The sequence below is a fragment of the Myotis myotis genome, unplaced genomic scaffold, assembly GCF_014108235.1.
Source record: "Myotis myotis isolate mMyoMyo1 unplaced genomic scaffold, mMyoMyo1.p scaffold_m19_p_5, whole genome shotgun sequence".
Classification (NCBI taxonomy): Eukaryota; Metazoa; Chordata; class Mammalia; order Chiroptera; family Vespertilionidae; genus Myotis; species Myotis myotis.
In genome coordinates this window covers 16833000-16860934 of record NW_023416357.1, presented here as the reverse complement: position 1 = coordinate 16860934, position 27935 = coordinate 16833000, and the positions used below count along the sequence as shown (strand labels likewise).

The 27935-nt window shown below is 42.3% G+C and overlaps 1 non-coding gene across 1 annotated transcript; it reads right to left on the bottom strand.

Annotated features, from left to right (window-relative positions):
• Positions 1-4802: 4802 nt before the first annotated feature.
• LOC118657127 lies at positions 4803-4909 on the bottom strand. Its single transcript, XR_004967866.1, has one exon. It is a non-coding gene; the product is annotated as a U6 spliceosomal RNA (small nuclear RNA).
• Between the last annotated feature and the right edge of the window lie 23026 nt (positions 4910-27935).

Sequence of the window (27935 nt, the reverse complement as noted above, 5' to 3'; positions counted from 1 at the left end):
AATTAGATCCCCAGCTGTCATTATAGGGAATGTGTGTGGGCATATGGTGAATGGTCTTATTTTTAACCCCTGGATGCTGTTGGCTTACTTCATTGTATCCCTGGAAAAGTAAGGCTGTCACAAGTGTTCTTTTTCTCACTCCACGCACAATTTTGTTTCTTGTTGTTACCCACAGCATCAGATATTTTTTGGGGAAAAAATCAGCACCTTCACCTCATTAAAGAAGATCACAGACAATTGATCTGCGGGATTTATGTTCTCTTTCCGTCTCCAAATTATTTCTTTGCGACAGGAAAGACATGTTCACTGAGCATATCATAGATCTTTTAATTTACTTAATTTATTTCTGAAATTGATAGTTTTCATGCTCTTTCTGTTTAAAGTTTCGGCAGTGGGTAACAAAAGAACATAGTTTATCTTTTTTTAATCATCAGTTTCAAAACTAGTCAGATAATACGTGCAGTGATCCATTTCAAATATAGATAAGAAATCAGTAAGAAGCATGTGGAGCAGGTTTTTCTGACAGTTTTTCCTCAGATTATTTATGGAATATACCAAAACCACGAAAGTAGACAGACTAGTATAATGACCCTTCATGTACTCATCACTCAGCTTTGACAATTATCAACACTTTATAAATCTTGTTTCATTTATCCATCTCTACCTCCTGCTCCTTCCCATCACACTCACACACTCATATTCTCTCTCTCTCTCTCTCTCTCTCTCTCTCTCTCTCTCTCTCTCTCTCTCTCTCACACACACACACACACACACACACACACATACACACTTTTTTCCCCTGGAATAATTGAAGAAATATCAGATGGTGTGTCATTTTCCTCATAAAGTACTTTATATGCATTTAAGCAATAAGACTTTAAAAAGGTAACCACCTGGGTATTATATACCCAACAAAAATGTCTTAAATTCTAATACCCAGTGCATATTCAAATGTCCCCAATTGTCTTAAATTTGTTCTTCTACAGTTGGTTATTCAAATAATAAGAACCAATAAAGTCAACAGTATTCAGTCTGCATAGTTCCTCCTCCCACTCATGCCATTGAATTTGTTGGTGAAATTGAATTATTTATCCTCTATGTTCCATATTCTAGAATTGCACCATTGTTTTTCTGGGATGTCTTTGACTTGTGCCTCTGTTCTCTGTATTTCCCATAAACATAGTTAGGTCTGAGGCTTATTCAACTAAAGTTCAAATGTTTTTTTAGGTCATGATATTCCTTATCCCGTGAACTTTCTGTTGAGTCATATCGGGAGCTCATGCTGTCAGGTGGCCTCACTTTCAGTCATGTCAGTGGTGTCAGCATGCCCCGACCTCTGCGAGTTTCTTATAAACATTTCACCTGGGGTTGCAGCGTTCCCTGACAACTGTGGCCTAGATCCAGTGTCTCATTAAGGATTGAAATGGCACTCCCCCTCCCCTCCACATCATTCCTTCTGCATTCATTAGCCATCACTCTTCTATAAAAAAGAATTTATCCTCATCAATTATTAGGCTGCTCTGAAATATAACTTGTATAGGAAAAGCAGGATAAATTCTTGATTCTTTCTACATATTTGTAAGTTTTCAGAGTAATGAGTTTGTAAAACAGCATTTTTTTAAAAAGCAGTCTGAATGCATGAGTTTTTTTTATGTATTTAACATTTTAATTGTTTAATTGATTATTATTCTTTTTGCTAGTAATATGTGCCCTTTTGACTGAAGTTGGCTATCTTTTGACATGACCTGTTTAGTCTTTAATAGTTCCTTGCTTTTCTGCATTTCAAAATGTTCCAGACTTGTCTTGTACATTTCAGAGTCCGTATGGATTTCTAAAAGGTGATTTACTGGGCCAAAAGGAATGACTGTTTTTAAGGAGTGGGACATAGTAGGAAGAGCATGGGTTTTGGAGGTGGGTTAGAGTCTTAGCTCTATTGCTTACTAGCTCTGGGGCCTTAGAAAAAGCTTTATGTAAAAAATGAGGATAATATGAATCCCTATAAGGAAGAGTATGTTATAATAACATAGTCAATTATTTTATTACTAGAGGCCCAGCATGAAATTCGTGCACTTGGGGGGGGGGGGGGTTCCCTCAGCCCTGCCTGAGCCCTCTCACCCACTGTGCTCGCAAGCCCTGAGCCTTGCTTCTGGCTGAGCAGTGCTCCCCCTGTGGTAGTGCACTGACCACTAGGGGGTAACTCCTGTGTTGAGTGTCTGCCCCCTGATGGTCAGTGCACATCATAGTGACCGGTCCTTCTGCTTTTCAGTCATTTGCATATTAGCCTTTTATTATATAGGATAGTGTTAAGTGGAAAAGCAAGATTCACAATTATATAAAAAAACACAGAGAGAAATTATTGTGATCAAATATGCTGACATGTTAATAGTTGTGTCTTTTGGTGATGGGACTCACAGATCATATTTCTCTTCTTTATGCTTTAGACTGTATTTTTCCACAGAGTGGAAATAAGATAACTGTATTAAAAGAAAATAAAGTCTGTACCACAAAACCTATAGTGTTGATTAGAATTCATTTGGGATATGATTCATCATATATATTTTTGTATTTTTGTATCTCTCATGGTCCGTTTAATCCTCCTGTCTTGTAACAGAATTTAATGCCAATTATATAATAAAGAAAAATATTGATGTAACTGTACTCCACCACCTGCTTCCTTTCTCTGTGCCACGTCGTATTGATTTCAATAGACCAGGTCAAAGCTGAGTATTTCCTGCTTTCAAGGATGACCTCTGAAGGCCTCAGACTATTCTGCCTCCTGGCTCTCAGGGGACAGCCTCTAAGTTCTGGGTTGGCAGCTGAAGACAGAACAGTAAAAACAGGAAGTAAAAGAAAATCTCCATTTGACATGGTTATAAATCAGTTTTCTCAGGGGACAGAATTGCTGGTGTTGGTGCTCACTGAAAATAATCTTATTGATCAGAAAACTAAACCATAGAATTCAGATGATTTGTCAAAGATGAATTAATTTTATAATCTTGTAATCCTTTAATCCTTGCAAATGATAAAAAACTTTTGTGAAAGATGTCAGCGGAGGTTTTTAACCTAGGATTTAGTCTGATTTTCAGGAATGGTATTTTGATCCTGGAGTTGAGGGTCATAATTTCCTCTTTTAAAATGGACAGTGAGCCCTGGCTGGTGTGGCTCAGTTTGTTGGAGTGTCGTCCCATACATGGAAAGGTCTCGGGTTTGATTCCTGGTCTGGGCATATACCCAGGTTGCAGTTCAATCCCCAGTCAGGACATGTAAGGGAGGCAACCGATGGAAGTTTCTCTCTGTCTCTTTTCTTTCCCCTTCCTCTCTCTCTAACATCAAAAAAAACATATCCTAAGGTGACAATGAACCTGGCTGGAGTGGCTCAGTGTTGAATGTCGACCTATGAACCAGGAGATCATGGATTGATTCCCACTTGGGGCATGTGTCTGGGTTGCAGTCTCGATCCCCAGTCTGGGGCATGCAGAAGACAGCCAATCAATGATTCTCTCTCATCATTGATGTTTCTATCCCTTCCTCTCTGGAATACAAAAAGAAAAAGAAAAAAGACAATGAAACTCTACAGACATCTGAGATCTAATGGAGAGTGATACAGATAACATTTTTCTTTATATTTTATTCTATTTAAATATATTTTATTTTAAAAGGGAATTCTTGATTTTAATTTTAAAATAGGTAAACTAAGTCTTATGTTGTGGAAACTTCACTATGGTGTCCTGCTCAATTAAATGTGAACAATGAATTGCCTTTGACAGTCTTTAGGTGGCTGTGCTTGAAGAAACATGTAAAGTGTCCTAGTAACTGAAAATAACTGGTAAGGGTTGTTTTTCCTCTTTATTTTCCTTTGCCTTCATGTTCCTCCTCTTCGATGAGCTGATTTGGATGCTGATCTGTGGATGAACCAAACCCAAGCATTTAGCATCGGGACCGTTGTCACTAAAAGTGCTGCTTCATTCAACAGCACATCTTTAGTGGGCCCTTGTTCCTTCCTGGTGTAGGTTTTCTGTTGGATGTCGGAGGCCTGTTGATGATGGAGACATGGTGCCTGTTCACACAGACCTTGTAGCCTAGCTAGCTGGACTGGACATACACACTCTGATAAATAAGAGGTTAGCAGAGGCTGTACCAAGAGTGTTGTGTGCTATGTGATGTCTGATGACAGGAGCCATGTAATTGTTGTAGGCTGGTAGTCTGAAATCAAAGGGTAGGCAAGCTGGAGACCCAGGGAAGAGTTGATGTTGTAGTCTTCAGTCAGAAGGCATTTCTGAGGCAGAATTGTCTTTTTCTTGGGGAGATCTCAATCTTTTTCTCTTAAGGCCTTCAGCTGATTGAACGAGACCCACCTTCAACTGATTGGACACGGTCCATCTAATTCATTCCTATGGCGCAAGCTTAATATTAAAAAAGAGAAAATAAATATTGCTCTCATTCCTGACCTCAGGCCACCTTAAGTCCTTACCCAGAGGCAGTAACTATTACCAGATTGTTGAATTCCTTGTAAACATATTCTATGCACATATGAGCAAATGAGTATATCGACGCTTCTTAAAAAATATAACAATAACACTTTGCTCATTTTTTTTTCAGTTAACAAAATACCTTGGAAATTGTATCCTTTAAATTTAGTTAAAGCTGCCTTTATTTTTTTAACAATGTAATATTCCATTGTACAAATATACCATAATTTGTTTAGTCAATTCCCCATCTAGAGTGTTTCCAATCTTATGTTTATACAGAAATCATGGCCATAAATATCCTTGTACACACATTTCCCCCATTCTTTTTTTTGTTTAAATATGGAATGCTTCACAGATTTGTGTGTCATCCTTGCGTAAGGGCCATACTAATCTTTTCTGTATTGTTCCAATTTTAGTATATGTGCTGCTGAAGCGAGCACTCCCTCATTCTTTAGGATATATCCCTAGAAATAGAATTGCTAGGTCAAGGGGTATGGGCATTTGAAATTTTGACAGATTAGTCAGTTGTCCTCCATAAACGACTTCCAGTTAACAATGGGTCATTTTCAGCTCCAAATGACAGATGTAGAAACTCGACATCACAGGTGTTATTTTCAAGGATGGTGATGTATTTGGGCTGACCCACTTCCTTTTTTTTCTTTTCCATTTTTCTGAAGCCACTGGTGACCGATCATCAGCATTTGGGAGTGGCTGCCTGGGTGTAGTCTGAGGAAAGGGAACAAAGTGAGGGGAACTACCCCATAGAGGCATCTACCCCCGAGCTGTACCTTATTCTATTGGGCTTTGGTCAGATACCAACCTACCTCAAAGAAATTGTGTGTTTGATTCCAAACCGCCACAATAAAGCAAGTCCTTATTTTTTTTGCTGGTGGTGGGTCTTGCCTTCAATTTTTAAAAAACCCAACATCTGTGCAGTGCAATGAAGCAAAGTGCAGTGAAATGAGGTATGCCCGTGCAAGAATGTGGTCTCTTCTTGTGACTTGCGCAAGGTCACACAGCTCATAGGTTTCAGGAGTAGACTTGACCCCATAACGCAAGTTTTTGTTGGTTACTGTGACACTCAGGATCATGGATTTGTGACCATGCCTAAATTAGCTGACGTATCAGCATCATTTATCAGCTAGTTCATGCTCCTCCTTTAAGAGCTGGTTCATATACATGTTTAGGGCAGTGCCTGGTACGGAGCTGGTATGGGTTGAGTGGGGTGGGGGAACTGGACATTGTTAGGCTCGGGGCTGAAGCACCAAAGTTGGCAAGGACGACCTCTCTGGTCCTTCCAGCCTGTGATTCACAGAGTTGGGAGCAGCGTTTGAGTCATGGGGGCCGATGAGCATTTTTCTTAATTGAGCAGGAGCTAATGGGAGCTGTATTTCTTTGAATCTGCCCGTTGGATGAGAACAAACATTAATTATCTCTGGGCTGGAAAGGCCAGATACAATTTACCGAACGAAAGGGCATCTTCCCCCGTCAGTTATAAAACAGTGTGCAGAGGAGCGTGCGCGCTTTCCCACCACGGAAGTCCATCATGGGCTGCAGAGTTAAATACAGACTGAAGGCCCCGTTAACCGGCCTCCATGCGTGAAGCAATTAAATGTGGCCCTGCCCCCTCAGCAATGCTCCAGCAGCTGCCCGTGGGGTCTTTCAAGGCTCAGCAACTTGTAAGATGGCAGAGGAATAATAATGCGTTGGTTTTCTCTGGGGACACAAAGAAGGCACCGTGGGAGCTGAACTCTCCTAATTAAAGCAAGATGCGAAAGGTGTTGTCAAGGAGGCGCGTTTGCCACATCTGGTGGGAAACCCAGGCTCCAGGGGAAGGAATAGTGATGTGGCTGCTTCTAAATGCAACCTACCATTTCACGCAATACATCTCCCCTCCACCGAATGCCCACTTTCAGTTTGGGAGCCCAGAGAGTACTTCTAAGTCTTTTGGGTTCAGTGAGTTTGGTGTTTATTCTGAGGATGTTTCTGGGATGATGCAGTTAGTTCACTCTATAATCACCAAGACTCTGAAGCGGAGGCCGGTCCAGGACGCAAAGCTGAACCCAAGTCAGCCTGCGCTTCCGGAAAACACCTGTCAAGGAAGGGCAACACACCAGCTGCAGTCCTCCAACTGGGCTTTGGCCGGCTCACCTTGCCTTAGGAAATAGGACCTGCCGGCCTCCTAAGGAGTACCCGACCTCCCAGCCAGTCCTGCCCTATTTCCACGTTGCCTCTTCTAACACTTTATACAACTCACTGTTGCCCAGAATCCCACAGGGAGCTCTACTGCTTACAGTGATGGTGAACCTTTTGAGCTCGGCGTGTCAGCATTTTGAAAAACCCTAACTTAACTCTGGTGCCGTGTCACATATAGAAATTTTTTGATATTTGCAACCATAGTAAAACAAAGACTTATATTTTTGATATTTATATGCCATTTAACAAAGAAAAATCAACCAAAAAAATGAGTTCGCGTGTCATAGGTTCACCATCACTGGATGAGGTACTGTGTCTCCCCTCCCCCTAATCCATGGATTATTCTCCCTTGAATGCAGGATATCAAACTCACTATGAAATCATTTTAGTTTTGTTGTTTGGCAGTTTGGAGGAAGAGTAAAGGAGAGCACTGTATGGGGTTTCTCTTTCTCCTCTTTTTGACCTTTTTGTTCAAGAGCTGGGAGCCCAAGTCCCATTGAGAGCAACACATGTCTTCAGAGCACGCTGTGAACGGAAATTGTCAAGAGCTGTTTATGTCAAGGGAACTGAAATTGGAGCTGGGTGACCATAAAGAAGTTTGCCTATGCGCATCCCACTCATGAACTTTTGAACTTTCAACACCTCCCAGAATTTCCTTGTCAACCCACCCCCCACCTTTTTAATGCTGTAAAAAAACTTAATTTTTTTTATTATGTGGTTCCTTCTCTTTTCACATTAAAATATTTATTGAGCATTCGATAGGATTTTTTTTCTTCTAGTATTGTTAAAAACCGCAGATTGAGACATATTTAAACTGTTAAGAGTTTATTTGAGCAAAAATCTATCGGAATCCTGCAGCTCCAAAGTGGAAGTGGTTAGGAGCACTTGGCTGACAGGAGCTGAGAGAGAAAAGGCTGAAGCAAAGTAAGGAAATGATTGATTGGCTGTAGCTTAAAGCCTAGTTGACTGTGATTGGTTGTCCTTCGGTTTCAGTTTTGTAACTTTGAGGCATTTACAGACTTAGATTTTAGTTTGCTTATGTAGGTGCCAAGTGAATTGGGTCCACCTGGGTTTAAAGGCCTCCATGTTTAATTCATTTAACAGTAACAATTGAATGGTAAATAATTTAATCCTCTACATTTCTTTAAAGAATCCTATTTAATAATAGACAAAGATGGTAATTTACCATACCTCTGACATGCTTCCCATTGGCTAATCAGGGAGATATGCAAATTAACTGCCAACTAAGATGGCAGCCGGCAGCCAGGCAGCTGAAGCGAACAGAAGGCTTGCTTGCTCCAGTGAAGGAGGAAGCCAAGGTTCCCTGCCTGCTGCTGCTGGGCTCTGAGCTTGCACTCTAAGAAACTATGTTGCAATTATAGAAGCTAAACAAACCCCATGCTTTCAGCCAGCCGGGCCTCAGAGCTGGAGTTGCAACAGTGTTTCAATTATAGAAGCCAAACAAACCAGATACTTGCTTTCAGCAGCTGAGGTCTCAGAGCTGGAGCTGAGCCTCAGAGCTAAAGCCGGCTCTCAGTTCCAGTGACAGCCATAGAAGGTAAATAAATCCCAGAATTAAAAAAAGAAAAAAAGGAGAGGTTGGGAGCTTCAGTCACCTGCCAGCCTGAAAACTGCCCTCAGCCCCTCACCCAGACTGGCCAGGCACCCCCGTGGGGACCCCCACCCTGAAGGGGGTGTGACCAGCTGCAAACAGCCATCATCCCTTCATCCAGGCTGGCCAGGCACCCAAGCGGGACCCCCACCCCGATCCAGGACACCCTTCAGGGCAAACCAGCCAGCCCCCACCCGTGCACCAGGCCTCTATCCTATATAGTAAAAGGGTAATATGCCTCCTAGCACCGGGATCAGCGGAGCATCGAGGCCTCCTAGCACCGGGATCAGCTGAGCAGCGAGACCTCACTGCCCCGGTGTCAAGCGGAGCCGTGAGGCCTCCCAGCACTGGGATCAGTGGAGCCGTGAGGCCTCCTGGCCCCTGGAGCAGCGTGACAGGGGGCAGCACCCAAACCCCCAATCGCCCTGCGGCTCTGTGTGTGATAGGGGGCGGGGCCACAACCTCCCTATCTGTCCTGCTCTGTTTGTGACAGGGGAAGGCGCCCCAACCCCCTGATCGGCCCTGCTCTGTGTGTGACGGGGGGGGGGGGGGGGGGAGGGGGGGTGGTGGTGGAGCCGCAACCTCCCCATCGGCCCTGCCCTGAGTGTGACAGGGGGGAGTGCCCCAAACCCCTGATTGGCCCTGCTCTGTGTGTGACAGGGTACAGCGCCCCAAACCCCCTGATGGGCCCTGCTCTGTGTGTGACAGGGGGCAGTGCCCTAACCCCCTGATTGGCCCTGCTCTGTGTGTGACAGGGGGGAGTGCCCCAACCCCCTGATTGGCCCTGCTCTGTGTGTGACAGGGTACAGAGCCCCAACCCCCCCTAATGGGCCCTGCTCTGTGCGTGACAGGGGGCAGCACCCTAACCCCCTGATTGGCCCTGCTCTGTGTGTGACAGGGGGTGGCGCTGCAACCTCCCCATCGACCCTGCCTTGAGTGTGACAGGGGGTGGCACCCAACCCCCCAATCGGCCCTACCCTGAGTGTGACTGAGGGTGGCATCGCAACCTCCCTATCCGCCCTGCTCTGTGCATGACGGGGGCGGTGCCCCAACTCCCCAATCAGCCCTGCTCTGAGCCCGACCAGGGGCTGCACCTAGGGATTGGGCCTGCCCTCTGCCACCCGGGAGCAGGCCTAAGCCAGCAGGTCGTTATCACCCGAGGGGTCCCAGACTGTGAGAGGGCACAAGTGGGGCTGAGGGACACTCCCCCCCCCCCCGCCAGTGCACAAATTTTTGTGCACCGGGCCTCTAGTAATATATATTTTTAAAAAGTAGAAGTTCATCAAGGGGCTACATTTATTATTAACTGAGCACAATCTCCACTTTCAGGGGGTGAGTTCCACCGTTGGAAACCAATGATTAAAAATTCCCACTCCTTACCTCTGTTTCTGAGTCAGTCTCCCTCTCTCTCTCTCTCTCTCTCTCTCTCTCTCTCTCTCTCTCTCTCTCTCTCTCTTACACACACACACACACACACACACACACACACACACACACACAGAAAAATTGATGGCCTGTTGTTACTCTGTGATTTTTTTTTCCAGTTGAATTGGGGTTCTAGGATGGAGATCTCCATATTGTATCTGGATGCACTCAGTAGCAATATCCCCCCTGAGAAATCTACTGGGTCACTCTGAGCCCTAGTTTCCTCATCTTTAAAATGAAGTCTCCTTATTCTATAAGGTCACTTTCTTTCCTTATATCCCACAATCCCACAACTCCCTGGATTTAGAAAGAGCTACAATTTATAGTGGCAATTAATACTCAAGCAAGGAAGGCAAGTTCTTATTTGCATATAAATAGAATGCTAATCAAGAGGTGCAGATAAAGCTCCTCAGAATCAAGATGAGCTGTCGGGACACCATCCTTCTGCAGGTGCCGGACAGGGCCAGCGGAGGCAGGAGAAAGTAGATTTAACAGGAGCAGTAGAGTGCTGTGGGTTATCCACCATCACAGGCACACTATATGGTGTCTCGCTCCTAGTGGGGGGAAGCCTTATCGCTCTAGTCCTGGAATTTGGAACCATTATCTACCAGAGCAGAGGGGTTAAAAATAATGTTTGGGCCTGATGTGACAGTGGCTAGCAGTCAGCCACATGGGGACATTTACTGTCTGATGAAAGGGGCTTTGGCAGAGAGGACGTCAGGAGGCCACAGTAAGTGATTTAGGACCACTAGCAGATTACCAGGGTCACCTCTGCAAAGTTCATTCAATTTCTCTGCAACTAAGGTTTAGTTTTCATTTTGTAGATAGTTATTTGATTCCTTCTCGTGAAGAATTAAATTCCTTCTTATCTCACTGTGTTGGTATATATATTTCACTTATTTGAAATAATATAATCTTGACTTATATTTTAGTTAATATTATGTAAGCACATTCCCATGTCCTTACAAACTATTCCTAGATGTAATTAAAGGGTGCATATCATTATACAGGGCTTGGCAAAAGTAGATTTATAGTTGTGATTACATGAAACAGTTTATTCTTGTATTCTTGTGTATTAATTATTGTATTATTTTTCATAAAAACAACTGTAAACCTACTTTTGTCCCCTTGTATTGAAAGAAATTACTATAATCTATTTAACCTGTATTTCAGCATTTAGTTTCCTTCCATTAAAAGTAATCTTGCCCTAACCGGTTTGGCTCAGTAGATAGAGCATCGACCTGTGGACTGAGGGGTCCCAGGTTCGATTCCAGTCAAGGGCATGTACCTTAGTGGTGGGCACATCCCCAGTAGGGGGTGTGCAGGAGGCAGCTAATCGATGTTTCTCTCTCATAGATGTTTCAAACTCTCTATCCCTCTCCCTTCCTCTCTGTAAAAAAATCAATAAAATATATTTTTTTAAAAAAGTAATCTTAAAATAAACATCTTGCCTGGGTTGGGGTGGCTCAGTGGTTGAGTGTCAACTTATGAACCAGGAGTTCACAGTTCAATTCCTGTTCAGGGCACATGCCCAAATTGTGGGCTCAATCCCCAGTGTGGGGTGTGCAGGAGGCAGCTAATCAGCGATTCTCTCTCATCATTGATGTTTCTATTTCTCTTTCCCTCTCCCTTTATCTCTGAAATCAATAAAAATATATGTAAAAAAATAAAGTAAAGATCTTTTTAAATAATTTGTATCATGCCTCAAAAATTGAATTATTGTGTAAAAAAGTATAGGTCTAATTTTATTTAAAATTTTTTAATGCAAAATTTCAAGTGTATCTAAAAGTAAGGAGATCTTATGTACCCAGCATGCCCATCACCAGCTTCAGCAGTTATCAATACCCAGCCAATCTTGTTCCATCTCTTCCCTCCTCATCCCACAATTATTGAAGCAAGTCCTAGATGTTATTTCATATGTAGATTTTCAGTATGAATTTCTGAAGTTATTAATATTGTCAAATACCCTGTCAGTTTATACTCCGTGGCTATTTTTTCTATTTGATTCAGCATTCAAATAAATTCCATACACTGTGATTGATTAATAAGTTTTTAGATCCCTTTATATATATAGATTCTCTCTCTCTCTCTTTCTATCCCTCTCTTTCTCTCTCTCCTGTTTTCTTCCAGGAAACTAGGTCATTTTTTCCTATAGAGTCTCACAATCACTAATTGCATCCTCAAAGTAGTTAGTATGTTTTCTCCCTCATATTTCTTATCTATACTAATAAAAGGGTAATATGCTAATTAGACCAGGAGACCTTCCGATGTCCTTCAGGACAAAGCCATGGTGGCGGGGCTGAGGCAGAGGCAGTTAGGGCCGATCAGGCCAGGAAGGGAGGGCAGTTGGCGGTGATCAGGCTGGCAAGGGGGGGCAGTTGGGGGCAAGAAGGCTGGTGGGGGGAGGGCATTTGGGTCGAGCAGGCCGGCAGGCAGAGTGGTTAGGGGCAATCAGGCAGGCAGGCAGGTGAGCGGTCCCGGATTGCGAGAGGGATGTCCAACTGCCGGTTTAGGCCCGATCCCTAAATCGGCAGTCGGACATCCCCCGAGGGGTCCCAGATTGGAGAGGGTGCAGGCCGGGCTGAGGGACACCCCCCCTCCCCCCGCATGCATTTCGTGCACCGGGCCACTAGTAGATTGATAATTAGCTCTAGAAATTTGATCAGATTCCAATTCTCCCAGATTGAAGTCTTCTTCCCAGTTCTTTTTCTCAAGTTGGAAGATTCATTCTGCTTAAACAAAACAAAGTTACGTGTTCACATTGACCAATCAAACTTGGTGGCCAAAAAAAACCATGATGAAATTATTCTGATAGATTTGCAGAGGGAGGGGCATTCATGCAAACCACCTGGACTGCTAATGAGATGTTGCAGGGGCAGGGAGGTCCTCAAACAAAATTGGGACTTTTAAATAGAGATTATTGAACATGGTGTGAATGAAGGCTGTGATGGTTAATTTTATGTGTCAACTTGACTGAACTAAGGGATGCCCAGATAGCTGGTATGTGTCTGTGAGGGAGTTTCTGGAAGAGATTAGCATTTGAATCAGTAGACTGAGTAGAAAAGATGACCCTTACCAATGAAGATGGACATAGTTTCTTTTTTTAAAATATTTTTATTGATTTAAGAGAGGAAGGGACAGAGACAGAAACAGATTGAGCCCACAACCCAGGAATGTGCCCTGACCAGGAATTGAACCCTGACTTCCTGGTTCATAGGTTGATGCTCAACCACTGAGCTATGCCAGCTGGGCTAGAAATGGTTTCTTTGCTTATTCTTTGTTATCTCCCAGGATTTCTCATTGATATGAACACAAGGCAGACAACCAGGTCTCTCGGGTAACTCTCAAGTATCTCTGGGTGGGGTAGGCTGCAGTGAATAAGGTGAGGGAAGTGAGAGAGACCTGGTGAGGAAGGTATTTTACATGAATGTTTATTCAACTTATTCACAGAAGCATCAGAATGTATGGAGGAACTCTGAGGGGATAGGTGTTGATTTAAGGATTTGTTTCAAAACACATCTTTTTAAGGGAGGTGAGAGAATAAAAAGCAGCTGCTGTCATCCAGGAGCTGGCCCTATTGTTCTGCTCACATAAACAAGCTCACAGAACACAACATCAGACAAGGTCGCTCTGAGACCGTGATGAAGTGAGACCAAATAAGGCCACTGTGCAGCCCATAAAATACCAACATCCTCTCTCTCAGCTGCAATGAGTGACTGCTGCTTCTTTACCAGTTATAGCTGTATCTTTGCTCTAGTCTGCTCTCCCTATGGGTAAGTTTTATTAATATACCCAACCACAGACTTTCCCCCACATCTGACAGCATCCAGTCTAGACCAAACCCCTGCTTCCTTAGCACTGGCTTCCCGCCCTCCCCACCTTCCCCCATCTGCCAATTACCCAGACAAAGCCCAAACCCTAGAATAGGTTCCTTCTGACAGCCTCTTACTGAGGTGCTTCAAGGTTCCTCTTGGCCAGCGTACCTCTCCCTGCTGTGAATAATAAACCCAGCTTGTTCCAGGATGGTGTGTTCCTGATGGTCTTTGGTTGGAGGGCATTGACAGTGGATAAATGTATACAACTTATCACTTACTTGTCCTTAAATCATTGACCAGTGACATTGAAAGGAAGATTTGAGACCATCCCTTCCATCATTTTTTTGTTTTGCTTTGTTTCATTTTATTATCAAGCACAGAGCTCTTTATTTAGACAAATATCTTAGGCGATGTCCTAATATATAAAAGAGATTACAAGGGAACTTCTCCAGCCTGCACAGAGTGGCTCCTGAGCCCCATCAGGTCACACCATGACACATAGACAGGATTGGACTCAAGCCCAGGTTAAGACCAGTAAGTCCCTGCTTCAGCCATTACCTGTTGACATTCTTCCTAGTTAATTCTCCTTATCCACAAATTTGCAGGCTTCGCCAGTGCTAGAGTGAAATTAACTTTGGTAATAGTGCCTTTATCTACTTCCTTTCCATCTAGCGATAATTCAGTCTGCTCACCATTAACCAGAAGTTGAGCTGTGAGTCCAGGCACTGGAACCCACTGTTTCTCCTCTTTTCCCTTTGGCCTTGCTATGTTCTGAATATTTGCTCCTTCCCTTCCCCATAATTCATCTGTTGAAATCCTAACTCTCTGTTAGGAGATGGGTTCTTTGGAGGGTGATTAGGCCATGACGGTGGAGCCCATAGGAATGGGATTAGTGCTCTGCTAAGAAAAGACATGAGCTTGCTTTTCCTCTCTCTGCTCTCTGCCTGTGAGGACAAAGCAAGAAGAGGGCCAACGGCAAACCTGGAAAAGGGCCCACATCCTGACCATGCTGGCACCCCAAACTTGGACTGCCCAGTCCCCGGAGCTGTGAAAAATAAATTTATGTGGCTTAAGCCACTGAGGCTATGGCATTTTTGTTCTAGGAGACTGAGCTAAGACAGGCCTTTAGAGAGTTTGTGGTTTTATGTGTTTGCCCCAAGGAATATAATGCATTTCTGACAGCATCCAGTTTAGACTAAACCCAGCTTCCTTAGCACTGGTTTCTCCTGGTGTCTAGAAAGATACAAAAGAATTTTGATGTCCTTAAGTAGTGACCACAAATGGCGATGCCCGAGTATTTGGCCATTTGCCTCCAAGGTATGCCTAGATATGTGGAGATGGTTATTTCCAAAGTGGTACAAAGAGGAACCATGACACGTTCAGGCAGGAAAAATTTTTCTATCCCTCTGCCTATCCAGTCCTGAGTCCCTGGGACAGTCAGTGATGGCTGTTTACTCAATAGTCCTTGTACCCCTGCCACTGCCATGACTTCATGTTTCCTGGTAGATCCAGCTTCCCGCCATGGTACACAAATCCCAGATATGTTCCTAGATTCCCTTCAAGCCAGTCCTGGCTAATGGGACCTACAAGGAAAGGATGCTTTATGTCTGTGCATATGTAGCAGATCTTAAGGAACAGTGGATTCCCTAATAAAAAGAGACCCGCAGAAGGAAAACACCGATATTTTCACTGGATGCCGTCATGTCTGTGGTCATGTCTGTGGTGATGTCTGGATCTGTGGCAGCTAAATCTTGCAGCACCGAGGGTGGTTATTACAACACTGTGTAGGGTAAAAGGATGGGAAGAGCCTTGGGTGTTCTCATTGAACTGTTGCAGCAATCGGGGAATCACCTTTCCTCTGTCTTCTTGCTTTATGAGATAAATGTCCTTATTGTCCGAACTAATTATAATTGAGTACTGAGGAGCCTGAAGCCGAAAACATCCTGGTGAAACACTTTTCACCCCAACTTCCCTTGTGCACTCATTCTTGGAGCTGTGCCCAAGGCAGCTCCCTCCTCACAGACACTGGCATAGTACATAGTTCCAGGCACGTTCTTTTTAGCCCCAGGCTTAAGACTGAACACACACACACACACACACACACACACACACACACACACACACACTACCTTGATTCACTTCCTTCTAGTTCATTGCATGTGTGATGTATTTTCAGTTCCCAGGGACCACTGATGAAAGGAACACAATGCGCAGACGTGAAGTGGCAGTGGCAAGGACAGGCTCTGCGTCGTAGCCAGGTCTGGGTAATGAATGAGATGTTCCACAGCTGTGTGAGCTGATGCCCGTCGTCTTTATTCAGAGATTGCTCAAGCTTTTCCCCCGGCTCTTGCCAAGAAAACATTTGCATTCCGTTGATTCAGCACTTGCAGGAAAATCCCAACCAAGCTAGATTTGCTTTTCAGGGCTAAAGATGCCCAAGTAGTGGGCTCCTGATAAGGGGTGAAGGGCCTTTATAGTGGGGTTCGGAATGAGAAATTGCTGTGTGGGATTTGCATGACTAATTAGAAGGACTGTTTGACATGGTACAAAGAATGAGGCCTTGGGAGAAAGTAGTCATGTGACCGAGGAGTAAGAGCTAAGCATGGGTCAGGTATGTACTCTGGATGTGAGGAAATCAGGTGTTTAGGTTTCAGGGGAAAGAATATGTAGGAGGCAAACATCGTCCTGGCTTATGGGAAAGCTGGGCTTGGCACACACAGTCAGTGCAGAGGATGGGATAGTCTAGGAAGGGCAGGGCTAGGAGCAGGTGTGAGACAGTGATGGGCAGAGAAGGGTGCAGCCAACTCCAGGGGGGAGGAAAACCACATCTGGAACAGTACTGGCCACGAGAAAGTACGGCCACAGAGAGCAGGCATTGGTTGGGGTCATCAGTGCTCCTCACAAGGAAATAGACTTTGAATGGGGCCCAAGGCTGATAACACATAAAAATTATTAAATGGAGAGGGTTTGTAAAAAATGCATGCAGAGCCTCTGAGTCCCATCTGCTGGAGAAGGTCATGGAAAGGACGTGAACTCAGTTGACCCTGGATCTGGACAGGGGATATTGGTGGCTCCTCCCCTCCTCCCCTGTCCTTGGAATGTACATTCTGCCCTCTGTTCCCATAGGGCAGCGGTTCTCAACCTGTGGGTAGCGACCCCTTTGGGGGTCAAATGACCCTTTCACAGGGGTCGCCGAAGACCATTGGAAAACACATATATAATTACATATTGTTTTTGTGATTAATCATTATGCTTTAATTATGTTCAATTTGTAACAATGAAAATACATCCTACATATCAGATATTTACATTACAATTCATAACAGTAGCAAAATTACAGTTATGAAATAGCAACGAAAATAATTTTATGGTTGGGGGTCACCACAACATGAGGAACTGTATTAAAGGGTCGCGGCATTAGGAAGGTTGAGAACCACTGCCGTAGGGGGAGCCATTTCATAATACAGCCTTGAGAGAGGAAAGTGCTGTTGAGACCATCCAGGTGGTACACGTGAGCAAACCCTGTCAAAACCTCTACATAAACTCTTAAGATTCTGGTGGGCAGAGTAGAGACATACTTGATTTGCAGCCATGGAAGACAAGCTTCGTAGGTAAGTTTCTTGCTTGTTAAACCTGTCACCTACCAATCTGGACTGTCTGCCCTCAGGTATGGGGGACGTTTATGAGCCATCACTGCCCTGCTTCCACCCCTGCGATTCTGATTCAGTCGTTTCAGAGAATCTGATGTAATTGGTCCCTGGATTATATGCTGAGAAAGATTTTCAGGTGATTCTGATGATCAGTCAGGTTTGGGAACTTCGGGAATTGGCGGTAATAGTATTGACAGGAGGGTTTGGAGCAGATGGTGGGTACAGTGAGTGAGCAGGCAGTCAAGCCTCGGGGATCAGGGGTCAAGGATATAAACTCCCTTTTCTAGAGAAATGATCAAATTGTGCAACAGTGGGCTTGACATGAGCAATCCTGGGGAAAGTCTTCCCTGTGCCTGTCGCGTGAGGTATGCTGTAATGTCCCATTTTATCTCTGATGAAACTGAGGTTCGGAAAGGATAACAGATTTGCCCAAGACACGTAGTTCGGCCCATGGCAGACATAGGAAGTGGGTCGGGTTTTTCTTTCGGCCAGTGACTGGGAAAGGGTGACTTCAAATCAGAGCGGGGACTGGCCAGGTGCACACAAAAGACACAGAAACTGCAGAGGAGAAAAGAAACAAACAAAAAATATGCTGGAGTTGATTAGAATGAGAGCAAGGCAGGGGAAGAAGAGAAAGGTATTAAAAATGAGAGAAAGACCCCTTATTTTCTGAATTTGGCTTTGTTTTTTTGTACTATTATTTCCATAATTACAGTTTACCTCCTTAACTCTCAGTTCTAGCTAGCATCCTGGTTGTATGAAATTTTTCTCCTTGTCTCAAACCCAGTGATTTCTTCCTTTTATGCCCTATTATGCAAAGCATTTCCTTATTTATAACATACCAATTTATTCCAAAGCAGCTTACTTTCTTCTGTGGTTGAGTTTAATGAGTTTCTTTTCAAAAGAACCATAAAAGCATGCTTGGAGAAAGGAGACTGTTTTGTGTTTTTAATAAGCAATGCAGCTGTCACCAGATGTTATAAAGATTGAGTACTAATGCATTTTAATGCCAATAATTTATTAGATAATAGGATATTTTCTTCTCCAAATTTCCAGTAGGAGGAAATCATTGAGTTTTTCCATTTTAAATTAAAGGCTTTCTACAATTGGTTTTTCACTAACCTTAAAATGGATGATCAAATTCAGTTATGTAACAGCACACGTAGGATGATGCCCACTGCTGATGCTTCTTCTCCTTCAGCCTTTTATGTGTGCTTGATTCCCCACAAACCTCTTGAAAGCAACCAAATACAAGCCATACCCTAACTAACGTGCCTAGCAGAGTGCTATTAGTATATAGTGAGTGCCCCGTAAGTGTTTGTTGGATGAATAAATGTCTTACGCTGTTGTTTTTTTGGACACACTAATTCAAAGATTCCTCCTGCTGAATACACTGTCCTAAGCTTGTTTATCAGTGATGGATTGCTATACAGGATTCACACTTCATGTTTCTCTCCATTGTCTTCCAGTGGCCAGGAAGGGAGGAGGGTGCAGAGCCAACCTTGGACTCAGGCCTCTGTACTTAGCAGACATGGTTAACTTCTTTGCCTACTTGGGTTAATAATTACTAAGCCCAACTGTGTCCTGTAGACTTTGCTAAGGGAAGTTGAAAGTGTTCTAGCAATACCAAGTGGTCAGGCTGTGGGTCAGCTTCATTGAACCAGCCAATGGAAAATTTCCCATTTGAGGGGGCCAAGAGCTTAAGATGACCAAAGTGAAGCTCCCACAGCAATTCTTCAATTTTTATATCTAATGGCAAGAAATGTAAGTTTAAGAAGAATTATCTCTGGGAGAGACTAGGGCACACAGCCCATAAAGGTGTATAGAAAGAAAAATTTTTCCTTAAGATATCATTTATTTTTAAAGTGAGTGCAAGTTTACATCATAAATCATAATATAGCTGTTTGTTGCAATAAAATAAAGCAAAGTAAACAAAGCAGAAGTTTCCCCTCATCTTTGGTTAATATGGACTTGAGTATAGTTTCTGGAGAAGTAGCCTGATTTGAAAAGAACCGACAAGGTTATCACCGAGGACAGATGTCCAGGATGCAGCCACCTAGCTCTCATGAGACCACCTTTGTAGCCAGCTTGTGACACCTTGGTGAGTGTCCCTTACTGAGAGGTGCAAGCCACTTGCACCATGTGGTGGTTAATGTTCTGTGTTAATGTGGCTAGGCCATGGTGCTCAGGTATGTCATCAAACATTGTTCTAGGCATTTCTGTGAAGTTATTTTTTAGAAGAGATGAACATTTTAATCAGTAGACTTTAAGTAAAGCCAATAGCCTTCCATAATGTGGATGGGTAGGCCCCATGCAATCAATTGAAAGCCTTTTCCTTGGGGAAGAAGAAATTCTGCCAGGAAACGGCCTTCAGAATCAAATTGCAACCACTCTTCCCTGAGTCTCCAGCCAGCCGCCTACACTACAGAGTGTGGTCTTGCCAGTCTCCACAATCACAAAAGCCAATTCCTTAAAACCATCTCTCTCTATACAGCCACATGTCCCATTGGTTCCGTTTCTCGGGAGAACTCTGACTCATATAGATGGACTGAAAGGGTAACTTAGTCATTGGTCATCAGTCAAGGGATTAGCCACCAAAATTTTTTTCAGAGACAGTAAATGACTGATGATGCTATTCGCTACCAATGCTGAAATTGCAACACATGTGTGTAAACTGTCACAAAAGCCTCATTACCTCTCGTGTGATGAGCTCCCTGCCAAAATCCCAAACCACATTTTCATTGTGGTGACTTCATCATAGGTGGTGAGACACAGCTGTGCCTTGATAAGATGCGTGAGAGAAGTCATTCGAGATTTACTAAGAAAGCCAATGAATGAACACTGAATTCATTGAGTGAATCCAGTTTTTTGACCTTTTGTAAAGATGCCCTTTGTTCTTACTTTTTTTTTAGTTGCACACTTTTGTTTTAGTTGACACATGTCCATGTTTTAGTTGATGCTGGCTACCATTAATGAGGTCTCCCTTTTTTCCTGTGACCGAATATAAAGAAATAAAAGAGACTGATTCTTTTACCAAGTGACGAAATTGTGAGCCCCTGCACGCTAAGTCAGGCATGCCAGATCCTGCTTCCAGGTGGCCCAGCACCAGCCTGCATTCCAGGCACATTTGCACAATGTATTCCCTCTCCAGGATGGCTCCCAAAACAACAATGATCTCACTGGGTTCTCTGGTAATGCAAAGGAACCAAAGTACCCCATCACTCTCAGCACATTAGCATTTTTATTCCAGTCCCACAAAAACCATAGTGTTTTCCAAAGTGGAAAATGGGATTCTTCACATTTCTTTTGACATGTGACATAGCCCAGCCTCCGGTGGCATGACTGCAGAGCCATGGGGTGGGGACGCACTTCCACCATCAAGAGAAGATTGGGTAGCCTGTGGGATTTGGGAGTAAAGGAGAAGTAGGAGTCTAATATGACAGCAAGGTTGGAAGCGATGACATTAGTTATTACTGTGTGGGAGTGAGGAATTGGGAGGCAATTTGGGAAATGCATACAGAGGGCTTCGAAGGTATGACAACCCTCTTTGAGGGCAAACATTTCAAAGTGTTTCCTTAAACAGTTGTTAAAATCAGTGTCCCTGAAAATGTATGGTAGACTTAAGGAGGTTAGGAAAGCATTAGGGTTGTTCTCAAGGACAATGGCCTTTGCTGTCTGTTCTGTTATTCTCAAGGTTAGGGATGGGAGGAAACAAAATATTTTTTGAACTAGGATTAAAAAATGGCTATATTTGTGGCTAAGATTTATGAAGTGGTATGTGTAGTCCATTTTTGGGTCCAGTAATTAAGGGGCTAAAGGCTAGAGAGAGAATAGAGGACTAGCAATTCTAGCTGTTTGTAAACATAGCAAAGATTTCAAATTGTCACGATTGTTACCAATGGACTCGATTGTGTGGACTCTGGACTACATTCTTGTTTAAACATCTTTATATTCCCTCAGCTCCTCATCCAGGACCCTGTATAAGGAGATGTTCAATAATAATAGTGGACCCACTGCCAGCAACTTTAATTTGTACAAATTAATGAAAAGAAATGCTAAGTCTGTTGTCACAGTTCCTTTGTGTGTGCTGTATGTACCTGAGACAATGAGGCTAGCATGGAAATGTGGTTAAACAAACACAAAAGTTCTCTCACTGCAGCAGCTGGGTGTCCTCTGCCCTTCTGTACTACATATTCTTTCACTTCTTATTTCTCCACCCTCATGATGTCAACAAGAGCCTCTTTCTCCTCTCGCAGCTCTCTGGGGCCAACCACATGTGCGGACATGACAGTGGCCTTCTGAGAGACCAAAAAGCACTGAGTCTTTTTCTCCTCTCTATTCTCAGGCAATATTTTCTTTCCAAAATTCTCTGCTACTGTCAGTAGTCCAGCATACTTACGTTTGCTCTGTGGGCAGATATCCTTTTTCTTTCATAGAGTGTTTTAGTTAATGAAAGAATTTAGAAATCAGCCAAAGAGTGCGAATGTTTGACAAATAACAGGTATGGGCTTCATTTCAATTTGAACTTTTAGATCCATATTTGAATTTAATTCAAATCTTCAAAATGTTTTTGAGGTTATGTTGATGAATTAGGAAATGGATGTCTATTTCTCACATAAAGGTGACCCAGTGACTAAGCTTGTATTAGTAGATTACAGATTAGGTCACACGAACTTGAGTCATCGGTCTGGTGATGACACAATTCTGATGTAAAAATAGGACTAAATATATGAAAGCTTTTTCAGCCATTTGGAAAATATGCTTATGATCCTTCAAGCTCTTGGACTTGAAGTTCCTATTAGCTTGTTTTCACTTGTATCTGTAGCCAAGTAAGGACTGATGTAAGCAAGAATATAAGGGCACAATTTTATCCATAAATATCTGTACCGTGGCTCAGAAAGGGGCAGTTGTAAATAGCCTAAATTCATTTTACTGGCTCTAAGTACTTGATTTATTTGAGAGCACATTTTAACACTTACAAATCCTTTCCTTTCTCTCTTTCTTGAATGGACAATCATCTACCTGTTTTGTCTACTCTGTTCAAATAGTGTAATTGGCATGAAATCCAGTTGCTCTACTGGTGGGATTTACCACTTGCTGCCTTAAACAAACAAACAAACAAACAAACAAACAAACAAACAAAAACTTTCCATGGTATCTATAATAAAAATATCATGATTGTTCTATTTTTAAAATAATTTTATTACCAAAGCACAGGTTTTCTTTAATTAATAATAAAAATATTTATTGAGCATTTACTATGTGCCAGATACTGTACGAAATGTTTCATACATTTTTGTTTCAATACATGAAATTTCCACTTAGCATTGTCCATAGGTTCCTTGACTTTAAGTGGAACAACATAAAACAAAACCAGTTTTATCATAGGCTAATTGATATAAACAAGAGTTAAGATCCTACAACATCTTATTGACTGTTTAATGACTTTGAATGAAATGATGTTATCTGAGGACCTGCTCTATTTGACTTGTATAATTTTATTTAATCTTCAGAAATATCCTGCAATGTATTATTTGCCTTGTTTTACAGAGGATGAAGCAGAAACTCAGAGAGTTAGAGTAACTTGCCCAAAGTCACATTGCTGTTAAGTGCTCCAAGTGGTACTTAAGTTTTGCCTCTGAATCCACAACTCCCTGTCCATTCTTCACCAAGCTGGAGCCCAATCAACTGTTTCCTCATCAGTTAGCTTAGTTCCTGGCTTGATCTCAAAACAGTTTAATCCTCAATCATACAATTTAGTCAAGTTAGCAGACACAGGCTATGTCCATTTAAAAAACCCCTCTAGCAATATTTAAGCATCTGTAATGTAGTGGGCCCTGTGCTAAGCGTATACAGTCATGTGCTGCTTAACAACGGGGATATGCTCTGAGAAATGCATTGCTAGGTGGTTTTGTTGTCATGTGAACATCATAGAGTGCATTTACACAAACCGAGATGGGAGAGCCCACCACACACCTTGGCTATATGGTATAGCCTATTGCCCCTTGTCTACAAGCTTGTGTGACATGTCACTCTTCTGAATACTGTAGGCAATTGTACCACAGTGGTAAGTATTTGTGTATCTACACATAGAAAAGTTACAGTAAAAATGTGGTATTAAAGATATAAAATGGTACAGCTGTTTAGGGCAATTACCATGAAAGGGGGTCACAGGACTGGAAGTTGCTCTGTGTGAATCAGTGAGTGAATGTGAAGGCCTAGGACTTGACTGTTCGCTACTGTAGACTTTATAGACACTGTACACTTAGACCACACTAAATTTATAAAATAACACCAGATTAAATCAAACACAAGAGAAAATGAGGCAATCAAATGAGGTGGTAAGCTCGAGATATATGTACAAGGCTGCTGCAGATGTAACCTGGCACACTGTTTTACAGAAAACATTTTTGTTAGTTAATCCTCACCCAAGGATATTTTTTCCATTGATTTTTAGAGAGAGTGGAAGGGAGGGAGGGAAGGCGGGAGCCGGGGGGGGGGGGGGGGGGAGAGAGATACATCATTGGTCGCCTCCTGCATGGGTTCCAACTTCGGCCAGGGATGAACCCAAAACTCAGGTATTTGCACTTGACTGGAAATCAAACCCATGACCCTTTGAACCACTGAGCCACACCAGCCAGGGCAAAAACATTTTTTTTTAATGACTAGAAAGAATACAATCTAAAATAACAATAAAAAGTATAATGTAGTAAATACATAATCCAGTAATATAGTTTATTGTCATTGTCATTATACAACTGGCAGTGCAGTAGGTTTGTTTACACCAGCAGCACCACAAACACATGAGTAATGCATTATGTTACTATGTGTTACCATGGCTACAGCATCGCTAGGTGACGGGAATTTTTCAGCTCCATTTTATCCTATGGGACTGCTGTTGTATATGCAGTCCCTTGTTGACTGAAATGTCCTTATGTGTATGACTGTACATGTATCTTCACAACCGGGTGCACCCATGCGGGAGGGCTGGGAAAAAAAGGACAATGGATAAAAAAAGTTTCCGGAAATATTAAGATAAATGTGTAAGTGTTGGTAGATAGACAATAAAAACTTTTAAAATTGTCAAACCACTTTCTCTGCATTTCTGAGCATAGGCATTGCAAGGCGGGGCCTCCTCTAAGAATGACACCTACAATCCTATTATGGTATGTGCCCCCCCCCCCCCCCCCCACACACACACAAAAAAAATGGGACTCTGGTGGTTTATGTTAGAGATCCGGTAAAGATCTTTAAACAAGAACCCATTGCTGCTCTGGAATATTCATTTTCTTCCTGACCACTTTCAGTTAATAGAGTGAAAGTTAAAAGCATCAAATGCATGCAAAAGCTTTTAGGAAAATGAACGTATCAAACAAATGGATCTTTAAAAAAATCCGAGAGCTGATGCACACTAATAATATTAGCTTCAATTATATTTAGCCTTTTTCAAATGAAGCCCTTGCAAACAGATAAGAAGGGACTGCTTCCATTTCCGCTCCTCCCCGCCACCCTTCCCTACACAGCGTGACTCATGGCTGAGTCTGCGGCCCACACAGAAGCGAAGGGTCAGAAGATGAACAGAAGGAGGATGGTGCCTCCTCTCTTTTCCTCTTTAAGTGCTGACACCAAAGTCTCCCGAGAGAGGCTGAAATTGGTCACGATGCTGAATTCTCTCTATCTGGCACATTTCTTGCTTTTATGCTTATTGTCTTCCTCTCTCACTTGTCATTCTCTGCAATTAGGTAAAAAAGAAATGTTAGCACCATTAGGAAACCGAAAAAGTTCCACGGCGCATAATAATTCGCAGTGCAGAACACTCCCAGGAACTGTATGCATGAGTTTGTAGCCATGAAAGTCCACATTCCTGCTGTTCCTCAATATCTGGCTAATGACAATTCCTGCTGTTCCTGCTCCATCACTGAGCAGGAACAATGAGGAGGCCCCTTGCTCGTTTGGAAGCCTGCACTGTTATTCCCTGCTTTCCATTTCTATTCCCATCCTGAAATTGTTGGTTGCAGGGTGTCATAGCAGTGCATGACACTACTGATTACAAGGCAATGATTCTTCTTTGATTAAATGTCATTTACCTGAGGTTGGCAAAGGTGGACCAGGAGGCATGGGAAAAGAAATTGTAACCGCCAATAAATGGTAGGCCTATAGCTACCTATCTGGAAGGCAAAGTCAGAGTACAGAGAAACAATTTAAGGCCAACACACGGGGCTAACACATTCATTTTCTAAAACAAATTAGCAGTCAGTTCAGTAAAACAACTGGTATGATGAATTTTAAAGTTCACATCAGTTAATCTAATCAACTGAGTCTGCAAATCATCAAGCTTATTCTTTATGTAACCATAAGCCCAAGAATTTTTTTCCAGTGATGTCTTTATCATTTTGGTTTTGTGTACAAATCAAAATGACAGTTACTTTGACAATGGGAAACTCAATTAACAGCTTGGCAAGCAAACCTGTCTTTTTGTTCTATTCATAAATCTGCAGTCAGCACTCAGCTAGTAATTGTATGTATACAAAAGCAAACTGAATTATCCAGAATATTCCTAGTTAAGAGTTTAGTACATGCCTAATGAATTAACATATTCAGTTAAACTAAATTACATATGAAGAACCTACAGAAAACAACTCACAGACTAAGGAGTTGGTTCAATTCCTGGACGATGGTTTTTTGTAAATTGGTGGGGCAGTCTTCTTGGGTGTTGGGTTGGGATTTGAGCAAGGACAGACAATGAAACAAAGAATGCTCAAGACTTCAATTACCTGATGCAATAAATATAGAACATATGTTCATTTAATCAAGAGACTGAAGTTTATCTTCATGTATTAATCACAAGATATTTGACTAAGATATGGAACAACATGGAACTGTTCAAGTTGTTAAAATTAGGAAACATTCAAAATTACTCATTACATATAAATATAGTTGACTCTTGAACAAGACAGGTTTGAATTGGGAGGGTCCACTTATATGTGGACTTTTTTTTCCTCATAAATACAGTCAGCCTCTGTATCTGTGGTTTTTGTATCTGTTAATTCAAGCAACTGCTGATGGTAAATGGCATTTTCAATTTGAGGTTGAAAATCCCTGGATGCAGAAGGCTGACTGCATGCATTGGTTTACACCATTTGAATAAGGGATTTGAATATCTTCAAATTTTGGTATCCAAGAGGCGTCCTGGAACCAATTCTTTGAGGATACTGAGGATCAACTGTAGTGAAGTATCTGAGGAGCCAAAAGTTATAATATGCCGATTTTCAACTGTATGGGGGTTGACACCCTTAACCCCTGTGTTGTTCAAGGGTCAACCGTACTTTATATGTTCTAATTACATATGATTCTTAAGTAGTCATTACAACAAAGTCACTTGGCCTCACCCTAACCCAGTGATGGCGAACCTATGACACGCGTGTCTGACACGCGAACTCATTTTTTTGGTTGATTTTTCTTTGTTAAATGGCATTTAAATATATAAAATAAATATAAAAAATATAAGTCTTTATTTTACTATAGTTGCAAATATAAAAAAATTTCTATATGTGACATGGCACCAGAGTTAAGTTAGGGTTTTTCAAAATGCTGACATGCCGAGCTCAAAAGGTTCGCCATCACTGCCCTAACCTATACTTTGTTGGTCTATTTCACATTACTGCATATTCCTGAAACAGAAAATGAGCTTCTGAAATCCATATTTGCTGTTCTCACCATTAATGTACATGATTAAATGCTACCTTAATGATTCTCCTCTGGTCCAGGGTTGAAGCAGAGCTCACCACATCTGTTTTAGGTCAGCTTCCACAGAGTTCCGGCTTCCACTGCACATAGTCCTTCTGTAGGATAAGAGGAAGAGTTATGATGGAATTTCCTTCCCAGGTCATTCTGCCAAGTGACGCCTTCACCATCATCATAGGACAGTTCCAGTTTTTCTAGGGTCACCTTAGACCAGTGATGGCGAACCTATAACACGCATGTCAGAGGTGACACACAAACTCATTTTTTTGGTTGATTTTTCTTTGTTAAATGGCATTTAAATATATAAAATATATATCAAAAATATAAATCTTTGTTTTACTATGGTTGCAAATATCAAAAAATTTCTATATGTGACATGGCACCAGAGTTAAGTTAGGGTTTTTCAAAATGCTGACACGCCGATCTCAGAAGGTTCGCCATCACTGCCTTAGACTGTCGGCTTCTCAGTTATGCCTACGTATTGATACTAAAACCCCTCTGCCAAACATGCTCATTCATCAACAAACCAAGACATACATTAAGTTTCTCAAGTCACATACATTAAATTTCTCAAGTCAACCTATCCATCTTGTCTTCACTCCTTGCCCCTGTCTAGGCAAATATACTAGCTGCTCTCCTTGTTTCTTTTCTGCCCCTCCTGAACCATGCTTCTATTCCAGCGGTCTCTACCTCCCCCTGAAATAGTAAGTCTCTTCTGACAGTGCTTAAAAATTTATACTCAACTCCCTACCACTCCAAGTACAGAGGTTAGGGCATCTAAAGAGAGGAAGTGGGGGTCAAAACTGATCATCTCATTTATGTGCCTGACAAATTACCCTGGGTGAGGCTAAATGAGTTAATTTCATTCCTCAAATGGCAGTTTATCCACACGCTGATTAAAAACTACACAAGGCTGCCACCCATAATGGAGGATGAACACCTTTTTCCAAGTTTGCAAGTGGGGTGAGCCATCCATAGTTACTATTTATTTTTTAATATATAGTTATTACAATATTATTGACTA